General features: G+C 34.5%; 1 long non-coding RNA gene across 1 annotated transcript; it reads left to right on the plus strand.

The window, feature by feature from the left end:
* Positions 1–2941: 2941 nt before the first annotated feature.
* Positions 2942–8801, plus strand: LOC125588926. The gene is made up of 3 exons (XR_007325114.1): positions 2942–7478; positions 7569–7683; positions 7764–8801. It is a non-coding gene; the product is annotated as an uncharacterized LOC125588926 (long non-coding RNA).
* Positions 8802–13186: the final 4385 nt, after the last annotated feature.

Below are 13186 nucleotides of genomic sequence, written 5' to 3' on the forward strand. Positions count from 1 at the left end.
TGCCGGTCGGAGACTATCACCAGAGGCTTGTCATGAGATATACAACTAGCCAATTTTGTGAAAAACCATTCCCAAGAAGGTATATCTTCCTCATCCACGATCCCAAAAGCCAATGGGAATATCTGAAAATTGCCATCTTGTGCGGCTGCAACTAACATAGTTCCTCCATACTTTCCACTTAGGTGAGTTCCATCCACCACAATGACCCTTCTCTGATACTTAAAACCTTTGATAGAAGCTCCAAAAGAGAGAAATAGATACTTAAATCTTTTCATAGAATCAAGTTCTATCGCCGTGATAGAATCAGGATTTGCAATGGAGATTTGCTCGAGATATGATGCCAGACGCGAATACCCTTCTTCTGCTGATCCTCTCACCAATCTTTGTGCATATAACAGTGCTCTGTATGAAGTGGTGTAATCAAGCGCCATGCCAAACATGTTCCTCATTGCATCAGTGATATGCTGCGGAGTTATCCCATCAATGATTCCAACACGATCAATGAAAAGACTACCTACATACTTCGGAGTACAGTGTCTCCGCTGAGCGATTCGGTCTCCCGCTGAGCATAAATGTTTTTCCACATACTTTGTTACCCAAAACGTGTTTGTCCCATGTTTGACACTCGCTCTGACCTTCCATCCACAATAGCTAACCGGACATGTTGCCACAACGAGAGTTTTCGTTGATTTGTATAATCTGAAAGAAAACTTACCCCTCACTGCTGCCAACCGCAGCTCTGAAAGCAGTGCACCCTTGCTAACAAAACTCTGGTTGACATAGATGGTACCATTCGATTTTCCTCCTTCAATAGCATTTGTCTTAGCATATGCCTTTTGGATTTCTTCAAAACAAATATTATCATCATCTTCCTCGTCCTCATCTGGAACCTTTCCATAAAGACTGTAATCCCCACCATTCTGATCCGTTTCACCAACAATAGAATTATCAGCATCCTCCTCCCCATTTTCCTCCTCCCCATCTTGATTTTCATCTTCAACAAACTCATTATCACCAACATCTTCATCATCACCACCAACATCTTCTTCCCATTCACCAGCTTCATCATTATCACCAACATCTTTTTCCCATTCACCAGCTTCATCAATATCCCTTTTCTCTGAAACCGTTTCGACCTTGCTGCGGCTTGATACACAAAGACATACTCTATGGGTTTTGAGTATCTCCAGCAAGTTTCGAACTTGTCTATCACTTGTAACATGAATGGGAAGACTGCCTGGAGCCATCATCATTTCTGCTGGTAATGAGTAGCTAATCTCCACACTCACTGTTCTCATGTCCAGGTTATAATCTTCTTGAGCCATTGCAACAAGTTCAGCATGTGTTGAATCTTCATTCAATAAAAACAATCTTGCTCCTTTGAGATCATCAACCACAAAATCCCAACGGAAATCTCTCAACAACCATTCTCCATACACTGCATGTAACTGAAAAATCATCTGCAAATATTCAAAATAAAACACATTAGTAAACATAGAGAAAATGAAGAAGTTCAATAAACATTGCCGCAGACGACTTAGCATTAAGTCGTCCAGAAGACTTAAAGGTAAGTCGTCTAAAGAGGTCACTTTTGCAATTGAAAATTAAAAGGGACGACTTAATTCTAAGTCGTCCGGCTTTGTTTGTTAAAAAAAAAACTTCAGACGACTTATATATAAGTCGTCTACGAGAAACGGGCTAGTTTTGCATTTGACCGAATCGTGTCAGATCTTTGACTATTTCTGGACGACTTATAATTCAGTCGTCTCTGGGAAAGTTAAAATTTCAATATTTTATGAAAACTTGACGACTTACGTGTAAGTCGTCCTAAGGTTAGTTTTGTAATTGAAAAATAAAACTTGAAATTTAACTTTCTCCAGACGACTTAGATGAAAGTCGTCCAGCTAAACGACTTAATTTAAGGTCGTCCGGGATAAGCAAGGTTTGACCAGAAAATTGGGAAAAATTCTGGACGACTTTGCTTTCCCCGGACGACTTTAAATTAAGTCTTCTGGAGGGACGACTTTATATTAAGTCGTCTGGTTAAAGTTAAATTATGAAGTTTTATTTTTCAATTACAAAACTAACCTAGGACGACTTACACGTAAGTCGTCAAGTTTTCATAAAATATTAAAATTTTAACTTTCCCAGAGACGACTGAATTATAAGTCGTCCAGAAATAGTCAAAGATCTGACACGATTCGGTCAAATGCAAAACTAGCCCGTTTCTCGTAGACGACGTATATATAAGTCGTCTGGAGTGTTTTTTTTAACAAACAAAGCTGGACGACTTAATTTAAGTCGTCCGTTTGACCAGAAGACTCATCAGTAAGTCTTCTACATACAGATGACTTACTAGTAAGTCTTCTACGCGAACAGATCTTGAAAAAAAATTCAAATTCGTACCTTAAACTAGGTGAGATGACTTCGTTTGCACACATGGTCTTCTCCAACCACCCAGAACCTCAAACGAAAGCAACCGTAAGTAAAAACGAAAGAATTATGGGTCTGTCAACCATAGCCCATATTTTGAATCAAAAGCTTGAGTTTTTTGGATGAATATAGAGAGAAAGTGAAAGAAATGTTGTTTTTAGTTCATAACAATTGAAACAGAGAGAGTGTAAAGAGATTTACGTGCATTAAAGGGCATTAAAAGCTCCAAACAGTTCGTACAAGGTTGTTGCCACTATTCATTGCAGTGGCAATATTGTAAATACTTGAAGAAGATGAGGTTGAGACAGTAAAGAAGCCATTTTCGAAAAAAAAAAACAAAATGTTAATGGCATTTTCGTAGATAAAATGCAGGTATGGGGTTAAAATCTCAAAAAAAAGAGTCAAAAGAAAAGGTTAGTTTTCTGTTTGACTCCAGTCACTTTTGCAAAAAGCCCTAGATTTTTTATTTTACTTTCCAGACTTATTTATGTCCACGTTCTACATTCATTATTGTTTTTTTTGTCCTCTTCAGAAAATCATAGAAACAGGAAATAAGAGTATTTTGCATTTTTATATTAAAAATGCGCCATTTTTATTTCTTAAATTAGGATATTATTATGTTACAAAAAATAATTAGGATATGTTCAATATATTTTTTTTGAGGATATATTCATACCTTTTGTATATCTCTTACCCTCGTTAGCGGTGGTATGAATGAATATTACGCTCCTATAACAAAACACTTGCGACTTATGAAAGGGTATCACAGCTGACAAAAAAAAAATGATAGGTATCAATCACATTGTGATTTTATTAATGTTTTTCTTGCTAGTTATAAAAGATACACTTCGCATGTGTTTATTTGGTCTTTTGAGCTGGTTAAAGTCAATTTGTCCACCACTTCCCTTTATTCAATTATTGAAACTATTGTCTTAACAAAATAATAATGCCTTCACGAGATTCATCGTTGGAATCGGATTCTCTTAATCTTGCCAATTATCATCAAAAGCCTCAAAGTGGACATAAACACAACAAGAAATACTCATCATTAATCACTTAATTCGGTTGAAATAAAAATTGGGGTTGTTTCAAAGAGTATCAACTTAACTCTATAGTCTACACGCAACTTAACTCTATAGTCTACACGCAGTGACTTCATTTATAAGCAAAGAATTCACATTTGTTTAAATAAATATGCATTACAATGCTTTTTTTTTTCTTTTGTATCAATATATACAGACTATTTTTTTTGTATCAATATATACAGACTCACAGTTAAGATTCCGCAAACTAAACTGGTAATTATGCATCTATATGAACGACGAGACAATTGTTTCCTGGCACTTTGCGCGACTATCCGTCTTAGTACTCTCCGTTCGTGGTATATGAATGATCTCAGAGTGGTTAAAACTTCATTTTAGGATTTTGATGTCTTCCATATAAGTTGCAAAGGCATGTCATTCATCTGGTGCTGAAACTATCTTCACTAATTTAGAGCAATTCGTTGCAAATGTGACATGATACTCACGTAAGTTCCTCATACATTTCATTGTCCATATGAACTTCTATTTCTGAGTGTAAGGTGAGAGAGTTTGTCTTTGCACCCATTAGTCCATCGAAGCCTTATAATGTAATATACCAACCATGTTCCGAGAAATTATCTTTATCTTTCTATGATCCATCTGTAAAAACCAACTACCTGGAGTTGAAGGTAAACTTGATTTCCATCTTCCTAGATTGGGTAATCCTTTTTGTGAGTGATGCATGTGCCTCGACCCAAAGTAACGATTTACTCTCTGCCAAATTTGGAGTATCTTTGGGGCCTAAATCTATATTACTGAAAACCTTGTTGTTTTGTTCTCTCCATAAATACCATAAAATCCATGCAAATTGATGGTCTTCCAGGTGCGAGGTAGGCCTTAAATACATGTAATCCATATTTTCGAATAACGACGAAGAAGGGAAAGTATATGGGTTCGATGGGATCTTGGAGAAAGTCCAAACTTGAACTGTCGGGGAACATTAAAAAAACATGTGGTTGATTGATTCTTCATTAGCTTCACATCTTCCACACAGAGTATCACCTTGTATACTTCTTGCACTCAAACTTTTCTTAACCGATATACAACCCGACACTAATTGCCATAAAAAAAAATATTTTCGTTGGGCATTGAATTTTCTAGGAGTAAGTCTTTAAAGGATTGAATGCCAGTCCATATACCGACAACATTTTTTCTCTGTCTGGATTTACTATTTCCACTTGATAGCCATGTTTCACCGTATATTTTCCATTGTTAGTGAAATGCCAACCATCGCGATCAACCATCTGAAATTTGACTCAACGGTATATTTTATATGACCTTCACATCCCCCGAATCCACCAAAGACTGAATTACCTGAGAATTCGATGTCCGTGACGTTGTATTGATGAGAAAATCGACTGTGAGATTTGAATAAAGGTTATGTTAATTTCTGTTTGCTGGTCTCGGGCGAGTGGTTGAGAGCCAAGGATCAGTCCATATTGAAATAGAAAATCTTGTTCTCACCATTTTGATTAGTCTTTTGCTAACCAGAGATTTAGTAGATACTATACTACACCATCCATATACGATGAGTATGACCAAATAGGTTCTAGGGGTGACCAAATAGGTTCTAGGGGTGATGCATTCCTGAAGTACTGTTCTTTGAAAACTCGAGAAAATAAGGTTTTAGGCTTCTCGATCAAGCGCCAAAATTGTTCCCCTAATATAGCCGTATTTAAGTCCGTAAGATCTCTAAACCCAAGCTTTCCATCCTATTTATTGTGGCATAGTTCATCCTATGATTTCCAATGCATGCCTCTTACATTTTCCCCCAAACTCCATTAAAATTATGCCACTGTCTTCGATAATCGAAATCAAGACATTACACGATTTGGTAAAGCGGTGGTCACTAATTTAATGACCACCTCTTTTTTTCCTTTTGATAAAAATTGAACGTCCATCCATTGACTATATTGTTTAAACGTCCTGAATAAAACTATAAATTTTTAGTCTTTGATCCTCCTAAGTTCTCTGGAAAATCCAAGTATGATCCCATCTTACTTATATTCTGGATTTTTAAACTATTCTAAAGCTACAGCCGAATAGATTTTTCAATCTTATATCCAAATTGAATAATATTTTTTTTGAAATTTTATCAGTTTTTATTTTATTTTATTTTAAAGAGCATCAACTTAACTCTACAGTCTACAGAGTGGCTTCGTTTAGAAGCAAAGAGTTCACATTTACCCAAATAAACGTGTGCATCATTGCTTTTTTTTTCCTTTTAAGTTTTAACAATCTCAACGCATTCAAATGTTAATTCGTTTTAATCCAAAGTATCAATACAATACTAAAAGGAGAATAAGGGCTCCTCTCATGCTTCCACGTCACCTTTTTTATTCCACGTCTGATGGGCTAGCTTATTTTTTCGTTATGCTTGGCCCGTAAGCCCGTAGCTTTAGAGAAACGAGAGAGACGCATCGATCCATCCGTAACCCTTATCTTCTTCTCTCTCGCGCAAGACTGCAATCTCCCTCTGAGCCCTTTCATCTTCTTCCGTTGTCTCTCTCAACTTTGTCTGCAAACACAATTTTTTTCTTTCAACTCCTCACCTTCATTAACGCTCAACGAGGTTCAACACATCCTTCTAAATTCCCTTGATTATTGTGATTGTCATTCGACACGGAGGAACCGACCTCCTACGCCTTCGCTTCATCTCCATGTTTAAGGTAAGGACAACCACATCACCGTGCTCTACTTTGACACAGATGTACCGATCCCCTCCGGCTCATGATGAATCCCGTGCTCAACCATCTTTTCTATAGATTTCTTCAAATCCAAGTACATATCTTCTGGTTCTTTGGTATATATTTTAATTTTCTTGAGTCTTTGTGATGATTTAATTGATTTTCCATGAAATCATTTGTGGTTAAAGAGGAGGATGAGACGCTGCGTGGAGGTGGCTAAGGGTCGTTGGCATTTTTACCTTTGTTAACGGTGGTGGAAGCTCCAGAAGATGATGTTATAGGGGTTTGTTGATATGATGAGAAGTAGCTCTTTATCTAGAGCCTTCAATCTGTTTTTTTTTTCCAATCAGTAGGAAGAAAGGAGGCTGCAAAGCTTTAGAAAAGTACTTTCAAATAATTGTAATGACAGAGGCAATGTACAGGAGTCTAACTTTATTTGCATAGAGTAAATTTTATTAAAATTGATCTGATTGGAGAATGGATTTGGTCGTGATGGTGAGAATGTTTGGATTTGAATTTGAATTTGCATTCAGCTTCCTGAGTGTATAATTGAACATTAGGAGTTTTTTTCGTATTGGTTTTATTGATAGTATGATCTTGCTGATGATTATGGTTTGTTGTTCTCTCCACAGACAGCTGTTAGTGCTTTATATTCTCAGCTCAAAGAGCTCCAGAAGAAGGATGCAGACATGAAGGAGCGTGACAAAATGTTGTACTCAAAGGTACTTCCTTTTCTTTGCAGGAAAATAGATCATGTATCTTTTAGATCCCCTTTTTGGTTTATAGCTATCCCCCTTCCAAATATATGAAGCAGCTTATATCACAAATGCAGGGGGACATTGATTCTACGAGTAAGTTAATTGGTTATTGTATGTGTGTTCATGCATTCATATACTTAAGCTATCTGAACACTGTATATTTATATAGGTTGGTTGCTAGAGACACTGATCTTCCATTGGCAGCAACACTGCTGAAAGCATATGCAAAGGTTGAGCCTCTGACAATAGCTGAGCTCAATTATTTATTATCACTGCTCCATCCCAGGTAAAATAACTAGCTGTCTTAATTTGTAGATGTTAATGGTATGGCTCTGTTTGTGATTCTGATATCCAACATGTAGGACATTGACTTCATATGTACCAGGAGAGTTGCTCGCGTTGACATGGACAAAGGGTGGTGTTATGCTGCATGCTCCAAATGCAGTAAAACTGCAGCACACTGTCTCCTCTATTGCGTTTGTGCGATGCGACAATGCTCATGCTGTCGGGACTTTCCGGTACGCCTACAGTTTATAAATATTTATCTCCGTACGTATACTCATGCGTGTCAATACTTTGTCTTTGCCTTTGTTATGCTTTTTCCTTAGCTATCGCGTGGAGACGGCCATTGCTGATGGTACTGCTGAAGGTGCATTCTTTTGTTTTGATGGTGTAGTGACGAAATTACATAGCCTCAGAGCAAGTGAAGCTGGTCAAATGCTGGTAAGATACACGTCTGTCTCCTTACGTGTTTATCATCTACCAAGTACTAACACATCTACAAAAATTCCTGTGCCAAATAGGCTGAAGGAGTAAACCCTGAGGACTTTAAGATGCCTCCATTTTATTAAAATTGATCTGATTGGAGAATGGATTTGGTCGTGATGGTGAGAATGTTTGGATTTGAATTTGAATTTGCATTCAGCATCCTGGGTGTATAATTGAACATTAGGAGTTTTTTTCGTATTGGTTTTATTGATAGTATGATCTTGCTGATGATTATGGTTTGTTGTTCTCTCCACAGACAGCTGTTAGTGCTTTATATTCTCAGCTCAAAGAGCTCCAGAAGAAGGATGCAGACATGAAGGAGCGTGACAAAATGCTGTACTCAAAGGTACTTCCTTTTCTTTGCAGGAAAACAGATCATGTATCTTTTAGATCCCCTTTTTGGTTTTATAGCTATCCCCCTTCCAAATATATGAAGCAGTTTATATCACAAATGCAGGGGGACACTGATTCTATGAGTAAGTTAATTAGTTATTGTATGTGTGTTCATGCATTCATATACTTAAGCTATCTGAACACTGTATATTTATATATGTTGGTCGCTAGAGACACTGATCTTCCATTGGCAGCAACACTGCTGAAAGCATATGCAAAGGTTGAGCCTCTGACAATAGCTGAGCTTAATTATTTATTATCACTGCTCCATCCTAGGTAAAATAACTAGCTGTCTTAATTTGTAGATGTTAATGGTATGGCTCTGTTTGTGATTCTGATATCCAACATGTAGGACATTGACTTCATATGTACCGGGAGAGTTGCTCGTGTTGACATGGACAAAGGGTGGTGTTATGCTGCATGCTCCAAATGCAGTAAAATTGCAGCACACTGTCTCCTCTATTGCGTTTGTGCGATGCGACAATGCTCATGCTGTCGGGACTTTCCGGTACGCCTACAGTTTATAAATATTTCTCTCCGTACGTATACTCATGCGTGTCAATACTTTGTCTTTGCCTTTGTTATGCTTTTTCCTTAGCTATCGCGTGGAGACGACCATTGCTGATGGTACTGCTGAAGGTGCATCCTTTTGTTTTAATGGTGTAGTGACGAAATTACATAGCCTCAGAGCAAGTGAAGCTGGTTAAATGCTGGTAAGATACACGTCTGTCTCCTTACGTGTTTATCATCTACCAAGTACTAACACATCTACAAAACTTCTTGTGCCAAATAGGCTGAAGGAGTAAGCCCTGAGGACTTTAAGATGCCTCCATTTACTACCCATATAGAAGCAAAGTCATACACTTTCCAATTCAGTGTTAGTACATATAACTTCACAGCAATCAGACATTCACCATCACGCTCATTCTCGATGAACGTGACCGTGTGCCAGTCCCTGACGTTGTCGACAACGTAAGTATAATGAGTATTATGTTGTTTCGCTATTTACATTTGAATGTATGTATGACCATCTGGTTGGAACAGATAGGTAGCGATGATGATGGGGACGGCATGCCAGATGGCAATCCAATTCGTGTTAAGGTGGAAACTGGAGGGAGCAGTGGTGAGGCAGCGTTCAATGCTGATACAGATCTAGTTGGTGTGCGCAGAAGAAGACGGCCAACTCATCTTCCGAGGTGGTTAAGAAGACGTGTGTGGCTTGAGATAGACTAGAAAGAACTATAAACACACTACTCAAAATTTAAATAATGCTTATGCATCTTCATTTCCTTTCGTGTATTGGTTATCTATGTTTTTGTCTTTCTCCAATTTTTGGGTACTATATTTGTCATACAATCTTCCTAATATGAGTTATCTACCTATTAACTTTCCACTACTAATTTATTTTTACTTATACATTTGTTTTAAACCTTTTGATTCAAAATGTGAGAAAATAATATTTTTTTTTGTTAAAATTTCCCAGATTAGATTTATTAGATAACATGTTATTTAAAAAGAAAAATTATATGTTTATCAGTGTTTTAAAAGCCGGACCGGCCGGTTGAACCGGTTGGACCATGATTCACTCTTCTAACCAGTTCCAAGTTTGGCTAAGAACCGGATTTAAGTTGAACCGGCACCAAACTCGCTAATACCGGTGATCCGGTTCAATACTAAAATCCAGTTTACTCAAATTTAAGTTTATAAAAAAAAATTGTAATTTCTTAAGAAAAAAATCATAAAACTTCATATTTTATTTTAATATCTGTCTAAATAAATTAGTTTACATTATCTTTACATTTTATTTTCATTTATAAAAATAATTATGTATTATGCTATATATTTAGTTACTTAATTTAAAAGTGAAATAAATTTTTAAATCCCGGTTGAACCGGTCCGACCATTGACCCAGATATAATGCCGAGTCAGTGTCCGGCTTGGTTTCAAAAATATTGTATTTATTTGAACCATTAAATTTTAAAATTATTATTTATTGGTATTGGAGTATAGTTAATGATTATTTTATTTTTATCGCATTAATGCATTGGTTTTATTATAAACCTTAATCTTGATTGGAGCCTGAATAGTATGATAACAAGTAAATATTAAAAGTATAAAGTTTAATTATTAGGGCTCATGTTTTATACAATCGTTAATTTACCTTATAATACATGTTATCATCGTTAAAAGCTATAATGACATCTACTAAACTTAATAGTTAAAACCCGTATAATATGAGCCGCAAAGTTGAACATGATATCAAACTATGAGATTTATGCATATCCTGTTGTTGTAATGTCTGAATGTATTTCCTTACATATTATCAACCATACGTTAAGACTGATGAAAACCAGCTCATCCAACTGCCTGATGCAAACAAATCAGACTATACAGTTATTGTTTCAGATTATATATTTTAAAATATTTTTAGTTATAATGAATAAGTTATTTCTTTTATATCGTGTAAAACATTAATTTTAAGGAAAATTGTATAACAAAAAAGAAAAAATAAATTATTTTATGAAAATATATATAAATGAGACCGAAATAACTTTATTTTACTTATTATTTATAACACCACAGAATTTAAAAAAAACCGTAAACTAAATATTTATAATTCAAAATTATTATAATGACTCGACATCATATAATTTATAAAATAAATATTAAAATAAATAGTTAGAATAATTGTGAAATATTTATGAAATAAATGCGATTTTTAATTAAAATTAATTAAACATTTTAAAGTACAGTTACTATTATAAGTTTATTTATTCATAAAAATCATGTGTTTTCTTCATTTTATCATAAAAATACCTACCAAATTATAATGCAAACTTCACTTCTAACCTAAGATACTTCATATAAGTTTATAGGTGTTCAGTCTAGGGCTAATATTTTCACATGCAAAAAGGGGTTAAGCCGAGTGCTGAATATACATGCCCATACACTTAAGACCCATAGATTAGAGCAACTTATAATTAACCAACATATTAAGGATTACTAATTATATAAAAAAATACTATAAAAACCCCACATACACCTCAAACATAATTCTTACAACTTCTAATATTATAGACCATAAACCTCAAGTATACTGCTATTGCAAAAACGAACAAAAAATACACAATGAAAATATACAATTATGAATACCAATTCTAAGGCAGGGCAAAAAAATCCGGATCCGAAAAACCGAACCGAACCCGATCCGAAAAAGTAGTATCTAACCCGAATTGAAATTGATTAAATATCCGAATGGATTTAAAATTTTGGTATTTAGAGAACCGAAACCGAACCCGATCCGAACCGAAATATTTCGGGTACCCTATTATATCTGAAACTGATTTATATACATATATATATTAATTATTTTTAGATTTAATATATATTAAGAACATCAAAATATATAAGATACTTTTAAGTTGTTTAAAATACTTATAAATATATACAAATGGTCAAAATTACATGTCTAAAATAGCTAAAGTATACTCAAAACACCAACAATACTTAAAATATCTATTGATTCTCAATCCAAATATTCAGACCAAACCAATTTATATGTTAATTTTAGATACTTTGACATATGATATTCAAATTTATATGTAATATATTGTTTTGTTTATAGATTTTGAGAAATTTAAAGTATATAAAAAATTTTAAAAATTTTAAAATAATTTAAACGAGTTATCCGAACCCGAACCGAACTCACAAAGATCCGAATCAAACCCGAACCAAAATTTAGAAATATCCGAATGGGGCTGAAATCTTTGAACCCGAAAACCCGAAATCCGGATAGACCCGAACCGAGCCCAAATGGGTACCCGAACGCCCACCCCTAGCCAATCATTTTTCTCGCAAATGCACTTAAACATGTGAATTTGAATCTTAGTTGATGTCTCAAGCATATATAATCAAGTAGTCATGACCGTCAAAAATTATAGTATGGGTGAATTATATTTCCTTATTAATACACATATATTTTGTCACCCATAAAGTCTGGGTGATGCGATCATCCAAATAGTCACAACTATCATATTTCAAACCCACGAAAGAAAAACACAATCTAAAAGAGAGAGCACATCAACGCAGTTTGCATAATAGATACTTAAAAGAAAATATACAATTAAAACTGAGCTCAGAAAAAAAAGAGAAAAAAAAGAGAGCACACCAACACAACTTGCATAGTTGGAGAGGATGGATACTACAAGAATAAATGTAGATCCACTAAGAGACTACCATGTCTACTCTTTTTTTTCATGCAATTTTAATCAAGACCAGTTAAGATAAACATAGTTTTTAACTTGAAGAGCGGCAGAGAGGTTGAGACATAATTTTCATTACGAGAAGATGAAAGCATATACCGATCGAGCTATTCACACTAAAAAGAGTTTGTTTTTAAGATAATATTGGCTTTTTAACATGCTTTTGCATACTCATTGCATAATTATACACACTTGCAAGGCATCGCCAATCTTATATTATACTCTAAATTGTATGTATCGTTTCCAAATCTACAAAGTGATGGTCCGGTTTATATGATTTAAAGCTTATTTTTGGGTGGTGTTTAAAAAAAAATTGGATTAGTTTGGTTTGTGTTAGTTGGATTAGCTGAAACTTAAGAATATTGACTATTCATCACTTTTCGTTAATTTTAATAATAAATAAACAACAAAAAGTGAGGGATTGATTGGTTGTTCTGTAGTTTTTGTTTTTACTTTAGAAAATAAGATGTGAATTGTTTTGCTATATATTTATTTTTAAAGCACTAAATAAAATCTTTAGAAAAATTGATTTTGAAAAATAATATATTATTTTTTGAAAAAATAGTTTATTCTGTATCTTTAATTTTAAAAGCTAAAATATGATTATTTAAAAAAAAAACAATTTTAGAAAAAATTGGATGTTTAAAACATTTACCACCATTATCAATCAACCTCTCAGTTTATTCATTTCAAATTTGTTGGACAACATAATAAATTAATTTGCGTATTATTACTTATATTTTTGGTAGTCAATTTTAAATAATATATATATACATGCTTTTATAAAAAAATAAACAAACTAA

This window comes from Brassica napus, chromosome C6, assembly GCF_020379485.1.
Source record: "Brassica napus cultivar Da-Ae chromosome C6, Da-Ae, whole genome shotgun sequence".
NCBI classification, from domain to species: Eukaryota; Viridiplantae; Streptophyta; class Magnoliopsida; order Brassicales; family Brassicaceae; genus Brassica; species Brassica napus.